Source organism: Podarcis pityusensis, assembly GCF_964106645.2.
Source record: "Podarcis pityusensis genome assembly, chromosome: 2".
Lineage (NCBI taxonomy): Eukaryota > Metazoa > Chordata > Lepidosauria > Squamata > Lacertidae > Podarcis > Podarcis pityusensis.
The window spans coordinates 98733890-98757592 of NC_138029.1; the positions used below are offsets into that span (position 1 = coordinate 98733890).

The 23703-nt window shown below is 44.2% G+C and overlaps 1 protein-coding gene across 1 annotated transcript in view; it reads left to right on the forward strand.

Moving 5' to 3' along the window:
• The window catches only part of FRMD4B (FERM domain containing 4B), a 240086-nt gene that overhangs the window by 56203 nt on the left and 160180 nt on the right, over positions 1 to 23703 (forward strand). The window contains exon 2 of the mRNA XM_080995685.1: positions 10973 to 11094. The gene's annotated coding sequence lies outside the window, so the exon portion shown is untranslated. The remainder of the gene's footprint in view (positions 1 to 10972; positions 11095 to 23703) is intronic.

A 23703-nucleotide genomic window follows, 5' to 3' on the forward strand; every position in this document is an offset into this window, starting at 1 on the left:
TTGTATTTTTTTTTAATGATGATAGGGTGGAATCTCATATCAAAGGATTTAGAAGACATCTGAAGGCAGCCCTGTTTAGGGAAGCTTTTAATGTTTAACAGACCACTGTATTTTAATATTTTGTTGGAAGCTGCCCAGAGTGGCTGGGGAAACCCAGCCAGATGGGCGGGGTATAAATAATAAATCGTTATCATTATTTGTGAATGTCAGCAGCGATGAACCAAAATGTGTCCCTCCATAAGGATGACGTGTCCCTTATCCTTACTAAAGAATGCACTAGCATTATGCGGTCACCTCTTTTTCCAATTTTGTAAACTTTTCCAAGGAGTCCAATCACATGGGTGGGCCATCTTAATACAGTGGTACCTCGGGTTAAGTACTTAATTTGTTATGGAGGTCTATTCTTAACCTGAAACTGTTCTTAACCTGAGGTACCACTTTAGCTAATGGGGCCTCCTGCTGCCGCCGTGTGATTTCTGTTCTCATCCTGAGGTAAAGTTCTTAACCCGAGGTACTATTTCTGGGTTAATTGGAGTCTGTAACCTGAAGCATCTGTAACCTGAGGTACCACTGTATGGGTAGCTTTATCATTAGTAACTTTTGAGAAGGAAGGTCCTTTATTCAATTTTAAGAATGTCCAAAACTCCCCTGGTACATTTTACGGACATAAAAAGAGCCTGTGGAATCAGGCCAATGGCCCATCTAGCCCAGAATCCTGTTCTCAGAATGACCAACCAGATGCCTTGTGGGAAATCTGCAAGCAGGATTCAAGCCCTCTCTCCTCCTGTGGTTTTCCAGCAACTGGTACCCAGAAATCTTGCTGCCTCCAACTGTGAAGAAGAAGAAGAGAAGAGTTTGGATTTGATATCCCGCCTTTCACTCCCTTTAAGGAGTCTCAAAGCGGCTAACATTCTCCTTTCCCTTCCTCCCCCACAACAAACACTCTGTGAGGTGAGTGGGGCTGAGAGACTTCAGAGAAGTGTGACTGGCCCAAGGTCACCCAGCAGCTGCATGTGGAGGAGCGGGGACGCGAACCCGGTTCCCCAGATTACGTGACTACCGCTCTTAACCACTACACCACACTGGCAGAGCATAGCCATCATCGCTAATGCCTTGCTCTCATATTAAATATAAAACACGTGCAAACTGGGCATACGGTATATCTGTGCTTAATTTATGAGACTGCATCATCCAGCACTGAGTTTATGAAGGAGCCACTAAGAGATAAAACACCTCAAACACAGCCTTCACATCGTCAGGCTTACCTCACACACAGAACGTTTTGATGCAGGCAGATCTCAAGTTCAGCTCTGAGTCACTGAGAGAGGAGACACAGAGTGATGCTAATATCTGGGTGCCACACCCACAGAGATGTTTCTGGCCCCTTCACTGTACAGTGGTACCTCGGGTTACAGACGCTTCAGGTTACAGACGCTTCAGGTTACAGATTCCGCTAACCCAGAAATAGTACCTCGGATTAAGAACTTTACCTCAGGATGAGAACAGAAATCGCGCGGCAGCAGTGGGAGGCCCCATTAGCTAAAGTGGTACCTCAGGTTAAGAACAGTTTCAGGTTAAGAACGGACCTCCGGAACAAATTAAGTTCTAAACCCGAGGTACCATTGTATAGCTTTTGCTGTATGCTGAAGACCTATGGACCCTGAGGTAAATATATTTTAGAGCCCACCTTGCCCTTCTGATTGTATATTGTTTTAAGTTATCTTACAATATATATTTTTCCAAACCACCCTGACACCTTATGGTGAAGTGTGGGAAAGAAATGTAATCAACAAACAAATAAACAATAGAAGTCCAAACAGCACTTATGCACCGTCATAGAAAAGTTTAGGATTTTCCTCCAAGACCGTACTGCATCCCAGCTGAACCTCGCCTACCAAAACCAAAGAGGTTTTGACAGTGTGTTCACAGACTTAAGTCCCGCTGACTTCAGTAAAGGGCACAGTGTTCACACCAGTAAATTTGAGCTAGATTCATAGAATCGCAGAAGGGGTCATGCATGAGGGACATCTAGTCCAACCCCCTGCAGTGCAGGAATCATTCTGTCCAACGTAGGACTCGAACCTGTGACCCAGAGATTAAGGGTCTCACCCTGTACCAACTGAACTCTATTGCTAAATAGTTGCGCCAGGGGGCGCAACAGGGATTCCTCCTCTCCTCTCCCCGTTGCCCCTCTAAATCACTTTGTGGGGAGAGGGTTGGGAGAACCGCCCCATAGCAATGGAAGGAGAGGGAATATTGTTCCAGCAGGCAAGCAGAAATACTTGCACTGGCAGAGCTATTTGCTCAGTGCTTCTTTGAATTCCATCCTGTGCTTTGGATTGCAGACTCCAGGCAGCCTGCCTGTTGCATTCTTTTTCAGCAGCGGCTTGGTTTCCTGAACGTAAACTGCAGTCTATACCAGGGGTCAGCAAACTTTTCCAGCAGGGGGCCGGTCCACTGTCCCTTGTGGGGGGGGGGGAGCGACTATATTTTTTGGGGGGAAATGAACGAATTCCTATGCCCCACAAGTAACCCAGAGATGCATTTTAAATAAAAGGGCACATTCTGCTCATGTAAAAGCATGCAGATTCCTGGACTGTCCGTGGGCCAGATTTGGAAGACGATTGGGCCAGATCCGGCCCCTGGGCCTTAGTTTGCCTACCCATGGTCTATACATATCCCCTGTAGCGACTGAATGCATAGCTTGCTGCTGCTGCTGCTTCTTTAGTTCCTCCCACTCCTGCAGATCTTGTTTGTGGAAGGAAGCAGGTACAATTGCTGGAAGGCACATTAAAAACCTCTTTTGTGTGCAGTGTGGTCCATTCATATTTTCTTCATCTGTGCAGGAGGGGAAAGAGGAGTTCCTGGGCATGCCAACCGCAGGCCAGAAAGCCTGCCTGTTTTCTTATCGCCCTGCCACTGTTGCTCCCTTGGCACTGCAGTCACCACCTGCTCACACACATGTTACCTGCATCCCTGCCTTTGCCATTGCTGCATGGTCTCCACTGACACAGCCCTGCCACCGCCCCCCTACCCTTAAAAGGGCTTCCTTTAAAAAATATTTTACATACTATTTCAAACCTCCAGCTTTCTCTAAGCACCTCAACACCCTCCCCTCTCTCTTCTCAGCCGCCTCATTTTTTGGCTGCAATCCCCGTCAGCACTCGCCAATTGCATTTGCTATTAGAAGGAATGATTGCCGCTGGTCAGGGCCTGGGGTGGGATGGCTAGCTGTTAAACAGAATTGACTGGAATAAAAGTACCAGCGTAATGCCATTTTCTCATCTCCTCTGCCACACGTCCCTTGATTACCTACTGCTGTAAATTATTACTTCTGTGAGAAGCTATTAAAACCTGGCAAAGTCTCGCTCGGCAAAGATTTGGGATGGCAGTCAGAGTGGATTATCGCCCTGTTTCTCAATATATGTCCCATGTGATTTAAAGGGGATCTGAATTGCTGGGATTAACACCGCGTGAAACCTATTGTTCTTAATTCAAGATAAGACATGACTTAATTCTGCCGTTTCCCTTTTTATCACTTTTGCTTGGTGGGAGCCAGAAAATAAAAGCAGAGCCAATAGCTTATTGATGAGTTTTCAGTGCTTTTCCTCGGTGTTGTTGATGATCGTAGAATCATAGATCAGAGTTGAAAGGGACCCTGAGGATCATCTAGTCCAACCCCCTGCAATGCAGGAATATGTAGCTGTCCCTTCTGGGGATCGAACTTGCAACCTTGGTGTTAACAGCACCACACTCTAACCAACTGAGCTATCGTGCTTCTTTCCTATCATAAAACCACACGCAAATTCATTAGGAAATGCCAGCATGGCCATGTGTATTGCCAAACCTTTGAACTCTGGGCAGTTCTTTTAGGATTGTGGCACAATGCAATGCTTAAGACACACATTTGTAATGCAGGTTGGAACACATTCTTCGTATTAACTCTAAAACTAGGTGTAAATTCAGCTATACTGCAGTTGCTTAACTGTTGTCTACTTAGGAAGCTATTGGAAGAGACGATTTGCACAATATATGGACATCATTCTATGGAGCACTACTATGGATTGGTTTGGCTGTATTGCCAAACCATGTTTTTTGGTTAGGCAACAAACCATAGTTTGTGTTCCAAACATATAGACAAACCATGGATTGTGTGGTCTCCCCTTTCTTTCCTCAAGAATTCCAGGACGCCACCCAAACAGCATGAAAAAAATGTCCCAGTCCATGGCTGGTTGGTTCAGGTGGAATTACAAACCAACTATGGTTTGCAAACTGGTGCCAAACTAATTTCAGATCCTGGTTTGACAGCTACCCAGAGATCATTTGTCAGATATTGCTGGTTTAGCCATTGAAACAAACCGTGGTTTAGCATTGCATCAGAGCCATCTCAGTGACTTAGTGACAGATTTGGCTAAACATGGAAATCTGCATCAGTTGGCAAGCATTTGGCTATGACTGCTCTGCGTTGTTTGTTTGCTTGCTTGCTTCATTTTTATCCCACCTTTCTTCTGTAATGGAATTCAAGTTATCTTACATGGGGTACTCATCCAGCCACTGACCAAAGCCACACCTGCTCAACTTCAGCAGGATAGAAACATCACTTGTATGAGAGTATGTCTTTTTTGTGATGTTTGGTCTGTGGTGGTTGGTACTCCCATAGAAGTAATCATCACTTGTTGTTCTGTTATCACGGAGTGAGTCTCTGTATGACAACTGCATTTATGCATAAGGCTAAGATGGCTAATCCAGTGAGTTCACTGCTGACAGTGGAGTGGGGGACTTGCAGAGCTACCCAGGTTTGTACAGTGGTACCTCGGGTTAAGTACTTAATTTGTTCCAGAGGTCTGTTCTTAACCTGAAACCGATTTTAACCTGAAGCACCACTTTAGCTAATGGAGCCTCTTGCTGCTGCCGCGCCACCGGAGCACGATTTTTGTTCTCATCCTGAAGCACAGTTCTTAACCTGAAGCACTATTTCTGGGTTAGCGGAGTCTGTAACCTGAAGTGTATGTAACCTGAAGCGTATGTAACCCGAGTTACCACTGTACTTCATTGTTGTTTTCACACGTACCCTTTGCAATTGCAGGAAATTGTCAGATGTGTTTGCTAAATATTATTTCATGCTCTGGTCCAGGGTCATTTAGGCTGCAGTGCTATACACGCTTATCAGGAAGTCAGACGCATTGAACAAGCATGCCTAGGATGGCGCTGATAATAATCTAACATTCAGTGTCATTTATTGTAAAGCAATTGTGTTAATGCTCACAGCTGAGAAAGAAAGGCTGAATATGTCCCAACTAAGGACCCGGAAACGGAAAGAAAACAAAAGAACAGATTTGTCAGAGATGTTATAAATTTTCAGTTGACATTGAATGCTTCCTTTTTTATTTACAAACTCCTGGGGTTTCAAAAGTATAGTTGCAGAGAGCGAACCTGCGCATAACTTTTCCCCACTTTCTTTCATTTTTTAAAAAACACAAAAAACATGCTTGAACTGGCAAAACTGTAGTTTTGCATAGTCTGCCCCCTGGTGCATAGATGAAGGTAGTAAAAATGATGGAAAATACTAGAGGATTGCATATATATATATATATATATATATATATATAAAATTTTAAGACTTTTTAGAATTTTAAGACTTTTTAGATTTTTAGAAGCTCCCCTCTGCATGATACCCTTTTCATATATTTTCAGCAAGGAACTGATGCAAACATGCCACCTCTTGTTCTCTGCCATCCTTTGTCCTTGGTTAGGGCTCCACTTCGTTATAGCTTCTCCCTAATTACTATGAACAGAAGAACCAGACTGTTCACCAGTGATTGTTTGCACATCTGCCTTCTTCATCAAAGAACATTCCTTCTTTTTCATTTTCTTCCACCTCCCCCGCCCCCCTCTTCTGGTGTGTGGACTCTTTCCCCCTCTCCTTTTTTCTATCATTCTGTATATACACTGCATGCTTTGGTAGAAATAATCCTGAGATTCCTCGTTGCAGGCAATTTGGACATAGGAGCTTCAGGCCACTTCTGCCATTCTATTTGTTTGTTGTTTAGTCGTTTAGTCGTGTCCGACTCTTCGTGACCCCATGGACCAGAGCACGCCAGGCACTCCTGTCTTCCACTGCCTCCCGCAGTTTGGTCAGACTCGTGTTTGTAGCTTCGAGAACACTGTCCAACCATCTTGTCCTCTGTCGTCCCCTTCTCCTTGTGCCCTCCATCTTTCCCAGCATCAGGGTCTTTTCCAGGGAGTCTTCTCTTCTCATGAGGTGGCCAAAGTATTGGAGCCTCAGCTTCACGATCTGTCCTTCCAGTGGGCACTCAGGGCTGATTTCCTTAAGATTGGATACGTTTGATCTTCTTGCAGTCCATGGGACTCTCAAGAGTCTCCTCCAGCACCATAATTCAAAAGCATCTATTCTTCAGCGATCAGCCTTCTTGATGGTCCAGCTCTCACTTCCATACATCACTACTGGGAAAACCATGGCTTTAACTATACGGACCTTTGTTGGCAAGGTGATGTCTTTGCTTTTTAAGACACTGTCTAGGTTTGCCATCACCTTTCTCCCAAGGAGCAGGCGTCTTTTAATTTCGTGGCTGCTGTCACCATCTGCAGTGATCATGGAGCCCAAGAAAGTAAAATCTCTCACTGCCTCCATTTCTTCCCCTTCTATTTGCCAAGAGGTGATGGGCCCAGTGGCCATGATCTTCATTTTTTTGATGTTGAGCTTCAGACCATATTTTGCCCTCTCCTCTTTCACCCTCATTAAAAGGTTCTTTAATTCCTCCTCACTTTCTGCCATCAAGGTTGTGTCATCTGCATATCTGAGGTTGTTGATATTTCTTCCGGCGATCTTAATTCCGGCTTGGGATTCATCCAGCCCAGCCTTTCGCATGATGAATTCTGCATATAAGTTAAATAAGCAGGGAGACAATATACAGCCTTGCCGTACTCCTTTCCCAATTTTGAACCAATCAGTTGTTCCATATCCAGTTCTAACTGTAGCTTCTTGTCCCACATAGAGATTTCTCAGGAGACAGATGAGGTGATCAGGCACTCCCATTTCTTTAAGAACTTGCCATAGTTTGCTGTGGTCGACACAGTCAAAGGCTTTTATATAGTCAATGAAGCAGAAATAGACGTCTTTCTGGAACTCTCTAGCTTTCTCCATAATCCAGTGCATGTTTGCAATTTGGTCTCTGGTTCCTCTGCCCCTTCGAAATCCAGCATGCACTTCTGGGAGTTCTCGGTCCACATACTGCTTAAGCCTGCCTTGTAGAATTTTAAGCATAACCTTGCTAGCGTGTGAAATGAGCGCAATTGTGCGGTAGTTGGAGTATTCTTTGGCACTGCCCTTCTTTGGGATTGGGATGTAGACTGATCTTCTCCAATCCTCTGGCCACTGCTGAGTTTTCCAAATTTGCTGGCATATTGAGTGTAGCACCTTAACAGCATCATCTTTTAAAATTTTAAACAGTTCAGCTGGAATATCATCACTTCCGCTGGCCTTGTTATTAGCAGTGCTTTCTAAGGCCCATTTGACTTCACTCTCCAGGATATCTGGCTCAAGGTCAGCAACCACACTACCTGGGGTATACGAGGCATCCATTTCTTTCTGGTATAGTTCCTCTATGTATTCTTGCCACCTCCTCTTGATATCTTCTGCTTCTCTTAGGTCCTTTCCACTTTTGTTTTTTATTATGGTAATCTTTGTACAAAATGTTCCTTTCATATCTCCAATTTTCTTGAACAGATCTCTGGTTTTTCCCCTTCTATTGTTTTCCTCTATTTCTTTGCATTGCTCGTTTAAGAAGCCCTTCTTGTCTCTCCTTGCTATTCTTTGGAAATCTGCATTCAATTTCCTGTATCTTTCACTATCTCCCTTGCATTTTGCTTTCCTTGTCTCCCCCGCTATTTGTAAAGCCTCGTTGGACAGCCACTTTGCTTTCTTGCATTTCCTTTTCATTGGGATGGTTTTAGTTGCTGCCTCCTGTATAATGTTACGAGCCTCCATCCATAGTTCTTCCAGCACTCTGTCCACCAAATCTAAATCCTTAAACCTGTTCCTCACTTCCACTGTGTATTCATAAGGGATTTGACTTAGATTGTATCTTACCGGCCCAGTGGTTTTTCCTACTTTCTTCAGTTTAAGCTTGAATTTTGCTATAAGAAGCTGATGATCTGAGCCACAGTCCGCTCCAGGTCTTGTTTTTGCTGACTGTATAGAGCTTCTCCATCTTTGGCTGCAGAGAATATAATCAATCTGATTTTGATGCTGCCCATCTGGTGATGTCCATGTGTAGAGTCGTCTCTTGTGTTGTTGGAAAAGAGTGTTTGTGATGACCAGCTTGTTCTCTTGGCAGAACTCTATTAGCCTTTGCCCTGCTTCGTTTTGAACTCCAAGACCAAACTTGCGAGTTGTTCCTTTTATCTCTTGACTCCCTACTTTAGCATTCCAATCCCCTATAATGAGAAGAACATCCTTCTTTGGTGTCATTTCTAGAAGGTGTTGTAAGTCTTCATAGAATTGGTCAATTTCAGTTTCTTCAGCACCAGTGGTTGGTGCATAAACTTGGATTACTGTGATGTTAAAAGGTCTGCCTTGGATTCGTATTGAGATCATTCTATCATTTTTGAGATTGCATCCCAGTACAGCTTTTGCCACTCTTTTGTTGACTATGAGGGCCACTGCATTTCTTTTACGGGATTCTTGCCCACAGTAGTAGATATGATGGTCATCCGAACTGAATTCGCCCATTCCTGTCCATTTTACTTCACTGATGCCCAGGATGTCAATATTTATTCTTGCCATCTCATTTTTGACCACATCCAACTTACCAAGGTTCATGGTTCTTACATTCCAGGTTCCTATGCAATATTTTTCTTTACAGCATTGGACTTTCCTTTCGCTTCCAGGCATATCCGCAACTGAGCGTCCTTTTGGCTTTGGCCCAGCCGCTTCATCAGCTCTGAATCTACTTGTACTTGTCCTCCACTCTTCCTCAGTAGCATGTTGGACGCCTTCTGACCTGAGGGGCTCATCTTCCAGTGTCATAACTTTTATATGCCTGTTGTCTTTGTCCATGGAGTTTTCTTGGCAGGGATACTGGAGTGGCTTGCCAGTTCCTCCTCCAGGTGGATCACGTTTGGTCAAAACTCTCCACTATGACCTGTCCATCTTGGGTGGCCCTGCACGGCATAGCTCATAGCTTCTCTGAGTTATTCAAGCCCCTTCGCCACGGCAAGGCAGTGATCCATGAAGGGGACCATTCTATTACTATAGACCATTTAGGCAGAGAAAATGACCACCACACAACAGACACATATCAAATATTCTACCCCATTTCTTAAAGGTAAAGGTCAAGGTAAAGGAGACCCCTGACCATTAGGTCCAGTCGTGGCCGACTCTGGGGTTGCGGCGCTCATCTCGCTTTATTGGCTGAGAGAGCCGGCGTAGAGCTTCCGGGTCATGTGGCCAGCATGACTAAGCCGCTTCTGACGAACCACAGCAGCACACGGAAACGCGTCCCTACCTCATTTCTTACTCAGCTACAAATTTGCCATTTACTCCAGAGAGTGGAGGCTTACAGCCCTGTTCCAGGGTGGCACTAACTTATTTTATCTTGGCACATCTGTTTCATCCCCCCCCCCGTGTTTTTTACGATTTATATATATTTTAGCCCCCATAAGGACCCTTTCCTCCTGCCTTCCCTGTAGATTGAATTTTACTTCATTTGAATAAGTTATTTCTACAGTCCCGTTATACACGCAGTGAAACAACCTCACTTTCTACATTCCTTCCTACTTTTAGATCTGTACCGAACGGTGTCAGCAGAGAGCTTGCTGCAGAGTTTATCATGAAGGGGTTGTGTTTCCAGTAGGCTGGGGTGGCAATGCTAATTTAGTTTGTATTTGGCTTCCATTTAAAGGGTCATTGGTTCTTCTGGGCTTCTGCAATGGCAACAGATTTCATATACAGTGACAGTTGTAGCTAAATTCCCACCATAGAATAGTGAGCTGGCGAAGTAGTTTGCAGGTTGAAATTTGGCTGGGGGGGCGGGGGCTGCCTTCACATTCCCTGATCAGACATGGTGGCATATTTAGGAATTCAATTGAACTTAGGAATTCCATTGAACTCAGCTGTGCTTATTTCTGAATTCATGGGTACAACCTGTAAAACACGCTGAGATTTTAACAGCAGCTCTTCCCTTAGCTGCAATGCAACCTTTAACTTTTAATTCAAAACGCAAACAACCTTGCAAAAGAAGTGTTAACGTTTAAGCTGCTAGGAATCCTATCAAAAGCAGTATCCCACCTCTGCTTTATTATTTTCCTCATTCTTGATGCTAGTTATCACTTTGTTCACTTGGCAGAGCAAAGATGGTCCATCAGTTCCCTTAGTGCTACCTGCTGCATCCCTCTGCCACTATATCCCATATTGGGTTCCCCAAACCTCAGGGGCAGCTTGGGAAGGCAGTGATGGGAAGGGGGAGACTGGTAAAATCCGGATGCCCAGAATTGCGCAAAAGTCAGTGCTTTCCACCAGCTGCAAAGCCACCATTGAATACAGCCCAGAATACGCTCTTTCAAGCTACCTATGAGCATTATGTGACAGTGTAGCCAGCTGGCCACATCAACGTCGCAAGAACACAAACTGAAACATTTGGTGAGGTTCCCCATTAATTCATTTGAATGCCACTTGCTCATGAGCAACACGGAGCTCAAAATGCTTAGGGGCAATATCCCCACAACTTGCAAGAATGTAAGTGTTTTCTGCTGCTGCTGTCACCATTGGATGCAGTCCTCAGCCTTCACCAACCCGGTGCTCTCCAGATGTTTTGAATTACAACTCCCATGCATATGGTAGCTGGGGATGATGGGAGTTGTAGTTCAAAGCATTTAGATGGCACTAGCTCAGCAAAGGGTGTTCTTCTGAACTGAATTCACGTGCTCTTAACATTTTTTCTTCTCCTTACAGGAAGATGGATACAGCAAAAGACGGGAGGAAGGAGTGAGAAGGGTGGAGAAGTGTTCATGTAATAATGGAAGGCTGAAAACCACGAGGGTCAAGTAGAGAGGAGGCTGTTCTCTGAGATAAAGGTAGGAATCAACACAAACGTTTCCCCTACTGTGGTACATTATCACCCCTGGAATATACAGATGTCAAGCAAAGCTTTCAAAACCCATTGGAACTTCAAATTAAAATTATTGTTTGACTGAGCTGGTGTTGAGTAAAGAATAAGGGACACTGATATATCTGCATGGTTCACCTCTCTCTTCCACATCCTTGCAACCTCTCTGGCCCCATCCATTCTGCACATTATGCATAGGTCAATGAGTTCTCTTTTGGTCTTTCACCTGCACACACTGCAGTCACTGGCGGAGGAAGAGGGGGGCAGGGGGGGCGCCCCGCCCCGAACCATGATTGCAAAGGGGTGCGGTCGCAGCTCCCCCCCCCCCGTGCTGGGCGCCACGCCCCTGCAGGCAGCGCATCAAGCCCCCAGGACACACGCTACGCCCCTGCGGGCGGCTGCCACGCCCCCTGGGATGCACGCCAGCCACACCCCCGCCTGCTTTCCGCCACTGTGTGCAGTGCAGACCTCAGTTTGAAGCAGAAGACCAATGCAGGAGATAAAGAGGCATCTGGTTGTTGTTTTTCTCTCAGTGAAGGCAAAGAACCTGGGGTACCAGTAAATAATTGCAAGGAAAAAGGATCCTTGGTGCTAGCTTTTTATTTCATATTTTTTTAATTTAAATTTTATTAACATATAAAACACATACATATACATATACATTTACACAATACACATACACAACACACTACCTTATTTTCATAACATAAACATACCTACATTGCTCTATATAATACCTACCTATACTATACAGATCAATATACCTACACACCTACGCCACATGGACACCCAACAAGTGACCTGACTTCCAGCTTTTCATTTCAAATTGCATCCTTAAGTGGCTCCATTGCATTTTTTTTTCCAAAATCCAAAAAGGAAAAAGAATTACACACCTAACATACACATTCTGCTTTTCACCCTTGGAGACTCTCTGCAAAAATGTCAATCCTGCCTCACTCACCACAGATCTGGGTTCTTCTATTTTAATTGTGTGGCGTGACCACCAGAGGGAGTATGAGGAACAGAATAGCTCCTCTGGTGCTCTGCGGAGTGTCAAAAGTGACACTGCTCTCCTTCCTTGGGTTACCAGATGTTTAAGCCGCTGGACCTTGTTCTAGAACCTCACAGCTCCAGAGAATGTCTTGTGCTGCTGTGCTTGCCACCTGCACAGAATGGAATGGGTCTTCAGTGGAATGGATTTCAAAAGGAGAGGTTTAGCAGCATCTTTGAGGCCATCCCACCTTGAAACCTGTCCTTCCTAACTCTTACATGGATGTTCATTCCGAAATGATTGAGAACTTCCAGGCAATTTCATTCCTACTTTTTTTTTAAACTTAAAATAGGATCAAGATAGTTTTTTAAAGTGTGTTACATACAGCAGTCTTTAGGTCGGCTCACATTGAGAGCTGATTCAGACTTTAATTTCATTTTTGGTAGGAGAAACAGCATTAAGACATCCTTTTCATTAGGCATTCATGATGATTTGTGCTTAATGGTGGTGGTATCAGGGTGGTTGAATGCAATCTCGCTTTCAATACTGTTTGTGCCTGCAAATGTTTCGGGGAAAGATGCACTGCTTTGTTTCCAATCAGGCCATGTCTCGTAGCTTCCTGATGAAATCTTGTGACTTTTTATACCACAAGTGTTCTGGTTTGTTTTAATTGCTCCACTTTTGTTGCACTCCAGACAGCAATAATGCATTGGGGGATCATTGCAGAACAACTAATATAGTGGAACAATGCGTCCTGTATGAATGCCCCATTATGGTGTCTGTGATATGTTGCAATGTATACTCACAGTCTCGAGGGGCCCTTAGTCATAAGAAGAGTCCTGCTGGATTAGACTGAAGGCCCATCTTGCTTTCATCCTTGTCTCACAGTGGCCACCCAGATGCCTATGGTATGTGTTATGTACTGAAGTTCTCACCCTGGGCCAGCAGGGGGATACTGTAGATAGTTATGCAAATAAGGGATTGAAAGTGACGTTCAGTGATTGGATAGTTTTAGAAAATTGTTACAGTTACGTTGTACTGGAGCTCTATATAAGCAGGCTGACTGAACCCTTCAGTTCAGTTCTGTTCTGGCCTGTGAATAAACAAGAGCTGTTTGAAGAATCGCTGTGTCGTCTGATATGTTCACCTACAACTTAAAAGTATGTCTGCAAGCAGGACCTGCATGCAGCAGTACGGTCCCCGCTTGTGATTCTCAGCAAGTGCTATTCACTGGAGAGAGTTACAGTGGACACTCGGGTTGCGAACACGATCCATGCAGGATGCACATTCGCAACCCGCAGTGTTCACAAGCCACAGCGGCGCGTCTGCGCACACGTGGGTTGCGATTCAGTAGTTCTGCGCATGAGCAAAGCATGATTTAGCGCTTCTGCGCATGCGCGGCTGCCAAAACCCGGAAGTAACCCGTTCTGGTACTTCCGGGTTTCAGCGGGTCCATAACCCAAAAAAAGGCAACCTGAAGCGTCTGTAACCCGAGGTATGACTGTATATAGTCATCATAGCTAGCAGCCATTGATAGTGTTCCCTTTTGTGGACTAGATGAGCTTGTGGTCTGATCCAGCACAGCTCTTATGTACAGCCGTACCTTGGTTTTCGAACAGCCTAGTTCTCGAACATTTTGGCTCCCAAGCAATTGAAACCCGGAAGTGACTGTTCCGATTTTGAATGTTCTTTTGGAAGTCAAACATCTGACGGGACTTCTGCGGCTTCTGATTGGCTGCAGAAGCTTCCTGCAGCCAATCGGAAGCCGCGCTTTGGTTTTCGAATGCTTTGGAAGTTGAACAGACTTCCGTAACAGATTCCATTCGACTTCCAAGGTACGACTGTACTCAGAAGCAGACTTCACTCAGTTTGATGGAGCTACTATAAAATAAGCGTACAGTGGTACCTCGGGTTACATACGCTTCAGGTTAAAACGCTTCAGGTTACAGACTCCGCTAACCCAGAAATAGTGCTTCAGGTTAAGAACTTTGCTTCAGGATGAGAACAGAAATTGTGCTCCGGCGGTGCGGCGGCAGCAGGAGGCCCCATTAGCTAAAGTTGTGCTTCAGGTTAAGAACAGTTTCAGGTTAAGAATGGATCTCCAGAACAAATTAAGTACTTAACCTGAGGTACCACTGTACAGAGGATCAAAAAATAAAACAGACCAATTCAGCTACTGCTCTGGAAAGCCAACGAAAGCTATTCCTTTCTTAAGCTAGTGTGTGATGTACACACACACACACACACACACACACGGTTAAAGCTTACCATTTTGTTCTCAGACAGTTCAGGGAAAACCTTCCCCCACTCTGAAAACCGTAGAACCAGGAAAAAATGAAAGGGATGATGAATCCATTTATATTTATAAAACGAGATACAACCAGCCAATAGAAAAAGCATAAAAATGCTTTTTAAAGCTGCGGAAAATGAGGAGGAAACAAAACAAGGAGAATTAAAGATTTGTGATGGGGTGGAAGAACGGGATGGTGGGGGTGAGGTGTTGGGGTTGCCTGCTTGTGGTTTAAAAGAACACCCTCCCCTTCCAAAAAAACCCCACAAAAAACCACTGGAACAATCATATATTGAAATACCAACTACTTGGCAATGAAAGAGCTGGTATTAACGCACTCCATGCAGACAAATAAACGGCTGGAAAATTTGCTTCTGCAGTCTTCTCTGGACGTGCAGCACCATCAAGCACTATTCATTAGAGTTGGCATTATGCACATTATATCCCATATGCCAGAGAATAACTAAGCTGTTACCCACTTGCCACTAGGCAGCATCCCAAATGTCTTGTATGCTAGTGACAGATGCCCTGCCTCTAATGGCAAAAACCATCCATTCTCATAATCTCAGTGGTGAGCTAAAAGGAACATAACTGCAAATCTTTGCAGCAAGTGCCACCAGGAGATACCTGGCCAGGTAACAGATGGCGTGCTCCTGCAGTGTGATGTAGTGGAAGGTGGATGCATAATTCCACAATGGAGACATATCAATTGCATTCCAAACGACAGAGCCTTACTACGGGAAATTGGGTTGTTCTTCATTTTATGCTCAGTCTGCTTTGTTTCCCTCTTCCTTGTCCAGTTCAGGGCACAGGGTAACAAAAATAAAATAAAATAAAGCCGTGTATCATATTGTGGAACGCAGTCTGCCTTGGGAAGCCCATTCCTGACACCCTGAAGGCTATCAGAGACTTGCTCTCTGCTGTACCAATTATGGATAAAAAGTTATAAAACAAACATAGGTATATGAAAATATTCAACCATCTATTTAAGAGTTATTTTGACCATTTGGGGGGGGGGGAATACAGCAAGAATGGATGCATCGTCATTAATAAGACTCCAAAGGGTTTGGCAACCCTGGGGCTAATGTAGTACATGTGTATGAGAGCAGGTTGTCTTTCAGGTGTCCCCTTGTCACTTACTGTCAGTCCAGACAACTGTCATCACTGTTTAGTGTAGAAGGACAGAGATTCAGGGGAGAAAGGAGCCAGTCCTCTCCATAGAGAGGATGACCCATTTGCTCCTGTAAAGTGGGTCACTCTGGATTGGCCTGCTGGGTAATGTAGTTTCTGACCAGCACTCCATGTGCTTCTCTGAAGTGCAACATGTGGATACAGTGGTATCTCAGGTTAAGTATTTAATTCGTTCCAGAGGTCCGTTCTTAACCTGAAACTGTTCTTAACCTGAAGCACCGCTTTAGCTAACGGGGCCTCCTGCTGCTGCCGCGCCACCGGAGCATGATTTCTGTTCTCATCCTGAAGCAAAGTTCTTAACCTGAAGCACTATTTCTGGGTTAGCTGAGTCTGTAACCTGAAGCATATGTAACCTGAAGCGTATGTAACCCGAGGTACCACTGTATTAATATTTCCTTCCCTCTTATAGGGGGAACCTGCATCCTTTTCAATGAGTCTTCCCCCCCCTTCTTCTTTTTAAATACAATTTTTATTGGTTTTTGCACATATTTTCCAAACATAACATCCCATTCTATACAACAACAAACCTTCGCCTATCACAGCCTAAGACTTCTTTCAACCCCGACTAATGGTTTTCTAACTTTCTTTCTGATTTTGCATTTTATTTTAATAGTTATTGCTATAAAATCCGTATCCTAAATAAACTCCTTCTTAGTCCTCTTTCGCAATAATTCATATTGTTCTGCTTACAAAACTTCTTGCAACCATGCGAGCGATGTCAATTGATTACAATTGTCTTTCAAATATATCATAAATTTCTTACAGTCTTTCAGGAAAGTCTGGTCTTGCTGGTTCCGAATTGTCCCAGTTAATTTCGCCAACTCGGCATAGTCCATCAGTTTTATCTGCCACTCTTCTTTTGTTGGTGGATGCTCTTTAGTTTCTACAGTATCTGGGCTCGGCCCAGTATACCTGAAGGAGCGTCTCCACCCCTATCACTCAGTCTGGACACTGAGGTCCAACTCCAAAGGCCTTCTGGCAGTTTGCTCCCTGCGAGAAGCGAAGTTATAGGGAACCAGGCAGAGGGCCTTCTCGGTAGTGGCTCCCACCCTGTGGAATGCCCTCCTTTCAGATATGAAGGAAATAAACAACTATCTGACTTTTAGAAGACATCTGAAGGGAGCCCTGTTTAGGGAAGCTTTTAATGTTTGATGTTTTATCGTGCTTTTAATATTCTGTTGGGAGCTGCCCAGAGTGGCTGGGGAAACCCAGCTAGATGGGCGGGGTATAAATAATGAATTATTATTATTATTATTATTATTATTATTATTATTATTATTGTTATTATTATTATTATCAGCTTCCCTAGAGCCATGGGAGTCATCCATTTGGTTCACTTGTGTGAATAGCAAGGAACTTTGAAGTGCCAGGCTGCCTTCCTATGGCTGCCTAAATCGCCCTGTATGAGCATTTGTGCTTCGCTGCCAGACATCCTCTTCCTTTTCCAAATGGCTTCCTCTGGCAGGCCCTGCTCACCTTATGTTCTCTCTAAGGAGAACAGTTGTTCCTTAACAATCCGTTGGCAAAAGAAGGATCAGACCTGCGTAACAAACAGGCCACGTAAGTTGCTCATTGTAATAGATATATACATGAAAATCTCAGTAATTAAATTTTTCAGTATGGAAGAGTCTAGGTTGCACACTTGATCAATAAACAGTGATTCCAAAAACGAGTCTAAACATTTAGACTTCACAGTCTCTTATTAAATCCCTTTTCGTCTTTATTCTTTCTCTCACCTGCTCCTTCTCTGCCTACTACATCGTTTGCCTGCTCTTTCTTGATGAAATGTTTGGCCCTTTTGCTCTGTGGTCACCAATCAAGAATTATATTACTTTATATGTTTATGTTTATTTATTTTTTTGTACCCTGTTCATCTGACTGGGATGCTCCCAACAGGGTATATGCAACAACACTACAACAACACAACAGAACACCACACATTAAAAGCATCCCGATACAGGGCTGCCTTCAGATGTCTTCGGAAAATCATTCAGTTGGTTATCTCTTTCACATCTGATGAGAGGGCGTTCCCTCTGCCTGGTTCCTTGTAACTTCAGTTCTCGCAGTGAGGGAACCGCCAGAAGGTCCTTGGAGCTGGACCTCAGTAGCTGGACTGAACAATGTGGGTGGAGATGCTCCTTCAGAAGGACAGAGCCAAAATCGCCACAGGCTTTAAAGAGCAACACCAACACTTTGAAACATACGTGTCATATATATCTATTTATTTTCTCTTAATCTAATGTGGCTTTAGTTCCTTCCACTTCGGTAGTTGCTCTAGTGACATTTAGCACCAAGCATTCTCAAGCCGCTGTAGAGGTCACAGGCAGAGTTGCCAGGTTGGAGCCTGGAGAACTGCTACTACAGCTTTAAATCTCTCTATGCAAGAGGAAGGAACGCGGGTGGTGCTGTGGGTTAAACCACAGAGCCTAGGACTTGCTGATCAGAAGGTTGGCGGTTCGAATCCCCGCAACGCGGTGAGCTCCCATTGCTCGGTCCCTGCTCCTGCCAACCTAGCAGTTCAAAAGCACGTCAAAGTGCAAGTAGATAAATAGGTACGGCTCAGGCGGGAAGGTAAACGGCGTTTCCGTGCACTGCTCTGGTTCGCCAGAAGCAGCTTAGTCATGCTGGCCACATGACCTGGAAGCTGTCTGCAGACAAACGCCGGCTCCCTCGGCCAATAAAGCAAGATGAGTGCCGCATCCCCAGAGTCGGTCACGACTGGACCTAATGGTCAGGAGTCTCTTTACCTTTACCTTTATGCGAGAGGAAAGAAGGTAAGTGTGGCTTTCTCCCACCCATTCATTTTCCCTTCCTGCCCTTCGCCCCCACACCTGCTGTGTGGCACTGCTGGATTCCTGCCCACAACAACAAGTAGAGGAAGGGGGTGGGCAGAATGTCAGGACCACAGTTGCCTTTTCTCATGCAGAGAGCTAGAAGCATTTTTAAGGGTTGGAGGGCTCAAGGAAGATATGTTGAATGCTCCATGCTTTTCAGACGTGTTTTTGCCAGCTCCATATCAAATGGGCAAATAACAAAGCTATAAGTTTGCACAATCCTATGTGATAAGTTGAATAAGAAAGAAATCTAAGACCTAGTCATTGATCACCTGCATTGCAGGAGGGGTCGGACCTAGACGGGCCTCAGCGTCACTTTCCAACTCCACAATTCTAGGGTCACAGTTAAGAATTATAGGACACTAGAGGAAAACCAGCCTGCCTTGAGTACAGCAGTCGTCTTCTTTGCCTGATTATCTGAGGCAGTGGGGGAAGAATGTGCCCAACAATCACAGATCACAGGTAGACCCTTCCTATAGCCTAACATCTGAGATAACACTATTGCCAGGGAGGCAGCTCATCCATCCATCTGCAACCCATTCTCCCTCAAGAAACCATCAGGAGAACAAAAAAGAGAGAAAATTAAATAGAAATTAATCCAGGTCATACACAGCTTTTGAAACCCCCCATATTTTGTGCAGTACCAAAAGTTGCTTTCTCTTGGATGTGACTCTCACCAGTCCCTTCCTCATTCTTTGATTCCATCTCTACCCTTTCCCTTTCTTTTTGGTGTGGCTCCAACGTCTCCCTTTCCTCTCTCTAGGCTGACTCATCTAAACTACGACAGTAAATATGGGCTGGGCTGACCCCCAATTCTAGAGTTTCCTTCTCCAACATCCTTTCTCACTGGTGTGTGTGAGTGTGTTTTGTCCAGGTCTGAGGGTTTGTTTTTTTGACATTTCCAAATGTCACAATTCCCACTGGATAAGGCTGGTGATGATGCCAGTCCATTGCCCGGCAGAACTTTTTAGAAAAGTGTCTTTGCCCATTAGTGTGCATTGTTCTAAATTGGCAATGCAATTACCCCACGTCAATGCAACATTTCATTTGCCCTTAGTAGCACATAGTGGGAGTCAAAGATCTAACATCTGGTTGTTCCTGTGTTCCTGCCCTCCACCCATCTTAGGAAGAATAAATGAATGAATCGGGAGGTGGGGCTTTCCTGCTTTCCCCTTCCTTGATCCTGGAGTGGCAGGAAGCCCAACTCTCTATGAACAGTTCAGTTTTGAGATGCACATTCACTCTGCCTGCCCTGGTGTGTTAGGGAAAACTCTGAACAACTGTTAGGGACATATGTAGCTCTTTTAGCAACAACCCACTTGCTGTTGTACATGGGTGTGTATAGCTTTGATTGTAAACCACCCTGATCATTTCCATTGAAGGACAGTATACAAGTTTATTAAATAATAATAATAATAAATTTCACATACACACACATAGTGGAGATACCACTTTAGGGCATTTACCACATTTGTAGACAGATGAGTTGAGGTTCCAGTTAAAGCACACAGCACATCCATTTTTGCTCAAAAGGGTCACATTGGTATTACTGTTTTTAAGTAGGGGGGGATGAGGCTATTGCTTTTAAGGAAAAAATATGAGGCAAGTGCAAGCTGCAAACTTTGAGGAATCTCGGGCCATTGGCTGAGCTGCTGCAATATCACAGAAGCTCAGAGATAATAGAAATGAGGCTAGCTGATCTGCTGTAGGATACATGATCCAATGATTTAGGAGAAATGGTCAGTGTGAAAGATCTAGTCTAGGTAGCCAATATGGTGCCCTCTAGATATTTTGAATGACAACTCCCTCAGCCCTGACCGCTGGTCATGTTGGCTATGGCTGATGGGAGTTGTGGTCCAAAACATATGGAGGGCACCATGTTGGCTACTTCTGAACTGGGGAGTAGAGAGTTGACCAGCTGTGCACTGGGGGTGTACAAGTTAAATAGTTGAATGGGGTGCACAAGAAACATATGAATGCACTGGGGTGAGGAAAATGGAAAATCAGAACAATTTGGAAATGGTCATTGAGAGGAAAGTGAGGAAGAGATGGAGGAAATCAGATGGGGAAGAGGCAGGGAATGGGGAGATGAGAGGGTATAGAAGCAATGGGTGTATTAGAATGAAAGCAAAGGAAGAGAAGTGGGGTCAAGGGCTGAAGGAAGAAGCAAAGAGGTAGCTGGCTAGGGATGAAATTATGGACCAATCATGGGAACCATTTCCATATAATTGCTGCCCTGGTCACATCTCTATTTATCTCCATCAGTGAGATAGCACAGACACTTCCCACACTGAGATTAATCATTGCAGGTACTTAGGTGTTTTATTCCCCCGGAAAGCAAATCACTTGAATACTTTGGAAAACCCATCTCCTGGTGGAACATTTTGTGTAAGCACTATTTTTAAATGAGCTGGCTTTAGCTCTTGGCACTCCTAATTGGAGAAAGCGTATGTTAGGGTGGTAGAAAGCTGATGCTGCTTCTACCATTACTATCCATACACTGTGGAAAGACTGTATGAAGACTGTATTGCACTAGTTTTCCAGTTTGATTCTTAACCAAAGTAGAAAAAAATTAATATGATTCAAGCTTAGCAAGAACAAAGCATGTGGATAGAGTACTGGACCGGGGTACATATGTTCAGATGTTAAACCATTCTGCAGAACCCAAAGCTTTTATCTATTAATTTCATTTCTACGCCACTTTTTTTTACCATATTTTAAAGAGAACACCTCAAAGTGGTTTACAACCCATTAAATCTCAAAATAAAACGATCCACAAGAAAACATTTTTTTTTTGCCATATTCTAATTTTCTCATTCCCACAGGCGTTTTGAAACTTTTTGATGGATATGCCGTAGCTGAATAAAGTTCAGAGCCCTACTGAATGGAGATGAGTGTTAAATTGCTCTTTGCAAGCTGAGTCATTTTCTCTTCCGTGGTCAAATGCCCCCGATAATGCTGAGGTCTGATTTCTAGATGTTTGCTGTACATCGGAGGAGCATTTATGCCAACTTTAATCTGCTGTAATAAACAATGTCTATCGATTCACTGCTTCTCCAGATCTTAAATCATTATTGACTTCCCCCCGCTAGCCTGTCAAACTTACATTGTGCTAATACCTTATTAATTTTTCTTTTTAAAAAAAGGATAATTATGTACCGTGACTAGTCTTAAAACTACATTGGTTCATAATCACCATAGGCCATTGACTGCACGTGGGAGATGTGAAATGTGGACATGTTCAAAATATACTGACAACTTCCTTTTCTAAAAACACCAGACCAAACTTCCCACTAATATATTCCAGTCTTAATGTGAATACAAGAAAAAAGTCTTGAGGCAAATTGCAGACCAGATGCATCAGATATTATCCTTTGTTGGCAGGTTGCAGAGCAAAAATTGCAACTTGTCCTGGTCCTATGCAGCAAGGTAGGTCAGTTGTCATAGCTCCAAGGAGAATACTTGGGTCATATCCACTCCATGCATTTAAAGCACATTCAACACACATTTAAAGCACATGGTTTCCCCACGGGAATGATGGGAACTGTAGTAGCCTTTGCAGATTTGAAATTACCAGCACTCTTAACGAACTACAGTCCCCAGGGTTCTTTGGGGAAAGCCATGCACTTTCAACATATCAGAGGTGTGACCTTACTGAGAAACTTGTTCCAATGGGGACTGGAAGTGAACTGAGGCCCTTTCAGGCTCTGCTTCTGTCACACCTCTCCTATGCAGGCGAACACAAGCCCTACGCCGTCTTTTCAGGTGGTGTGGTACCTGCAGGCACCCGAGCCACCGTGTCACTCCCAGGATAGACGTGTGGCTTGGGCGCGCTGCAGGCCCCCCCGGGGTAAGTGCCACCCCTGTGTTAAGTGGTCACCCAGTGCAGCCTGTCCTCCCCGGGCCCCCTAGCTATGCTAGTGACTACCACCCCTCCCACTTTGTGCCAGCCCATATATTTAGGAATAAAGCTGCTATCAGCCCCAGCCAGCATGGCCAACAGCCAGGGATTATAGGAACTGTAGTCTGGCAACATCTGTAGGGCACCAAGGTGTGGGAGGCTGTTATAAATGTGTTGGAACAAGAAATATCTCAGAATTCCAGTACAGATAAACAATGTCATTAAAACAGGTGGGAGGCTACTATCAGCTTCCTAGTGGGGCGCCTTTCTTTGCATATCGTTTTAGATCACTCTGCAGTTCTGTTCCCACTTTCCACAGATTAATGAAGCTGTAAGATAATGATAATAAACTCAGGCTAGCTCTTGGGCTCCAGTATTCTGTTTCAGCCATGAAAATACTTCGTGCAGATATAATCACCTGGCTGCTTTCACCTCCCTTTGATATTTTATGCCTCTCCAAAATACCAAGGGCACCTTCCAGGTCTCTCAGATGTACCCCACTGGGCACAAAAGACCCCTGGTAGGATCATCTCCTGTTGTCAAGCCCTTTGAGGTTATTTCACAGTGACTTATCAGAGAGATCGCCAGAGAAACCCGTAATCAGAAATTAGCTGGAAGCAGTTGGAGGGGAGTAGAAAATTAACAGCAAACTGCAACCCCTACTCAGTTGAGAGTAGTCAGCAAACTCCCATCATATGGTTTGAATTTCTCTTGTTTAGGGCAAGGGGGGGAGGGACATGGCTGCCACAACACAATTAATCTTGTTTATACCTTCACTTGCTCACTTATGAGGCAGCAAGCTCCATTGAGCATAGTGGCACTTGATTCTGAGTAAGCATGTAGAGGGTTGTCCTGTAAGTCTAATCGATTTCAAGTGTGCTTCACTGCACTTTATGGCCAATGCTAATATATGCTTAGGAGTGCATTTTGTACTCCTAACTTTTGATAGAGTTCAGGATAATTTTGGTGCATAAATAAAATAAAATAAAATAAAATACAGGTTTCACTTTTCAGTGATAGCAGAACTGATCTTGTGAAGGCAATCTAAATGTGTTGGAGTGTGTATATTCTATAATTCTGCAGAAATATGACAGGGAGAGGAGTGCAGAGAGTGGTATTTGCTACAAAATTCCCGAGAAACACTTCGGAACAGATTATTTGTTTTTAATTGTTGTCAGCCACTCCACGTGATGCAAATGCACTGGAAGGGTGGAATACAAGGTTTCTACTGAAGGGAAGGGTGATACGATAGCCATCTTCAAAGGACTGAAGGGCTGTCACAGGGTAGGCCCTGAATCAATGGATTCAAATTAGAAGAAAGAAGATTTTGACTGAACATTAGGAAGACATTCCTGACAGTAAGAGCTGCT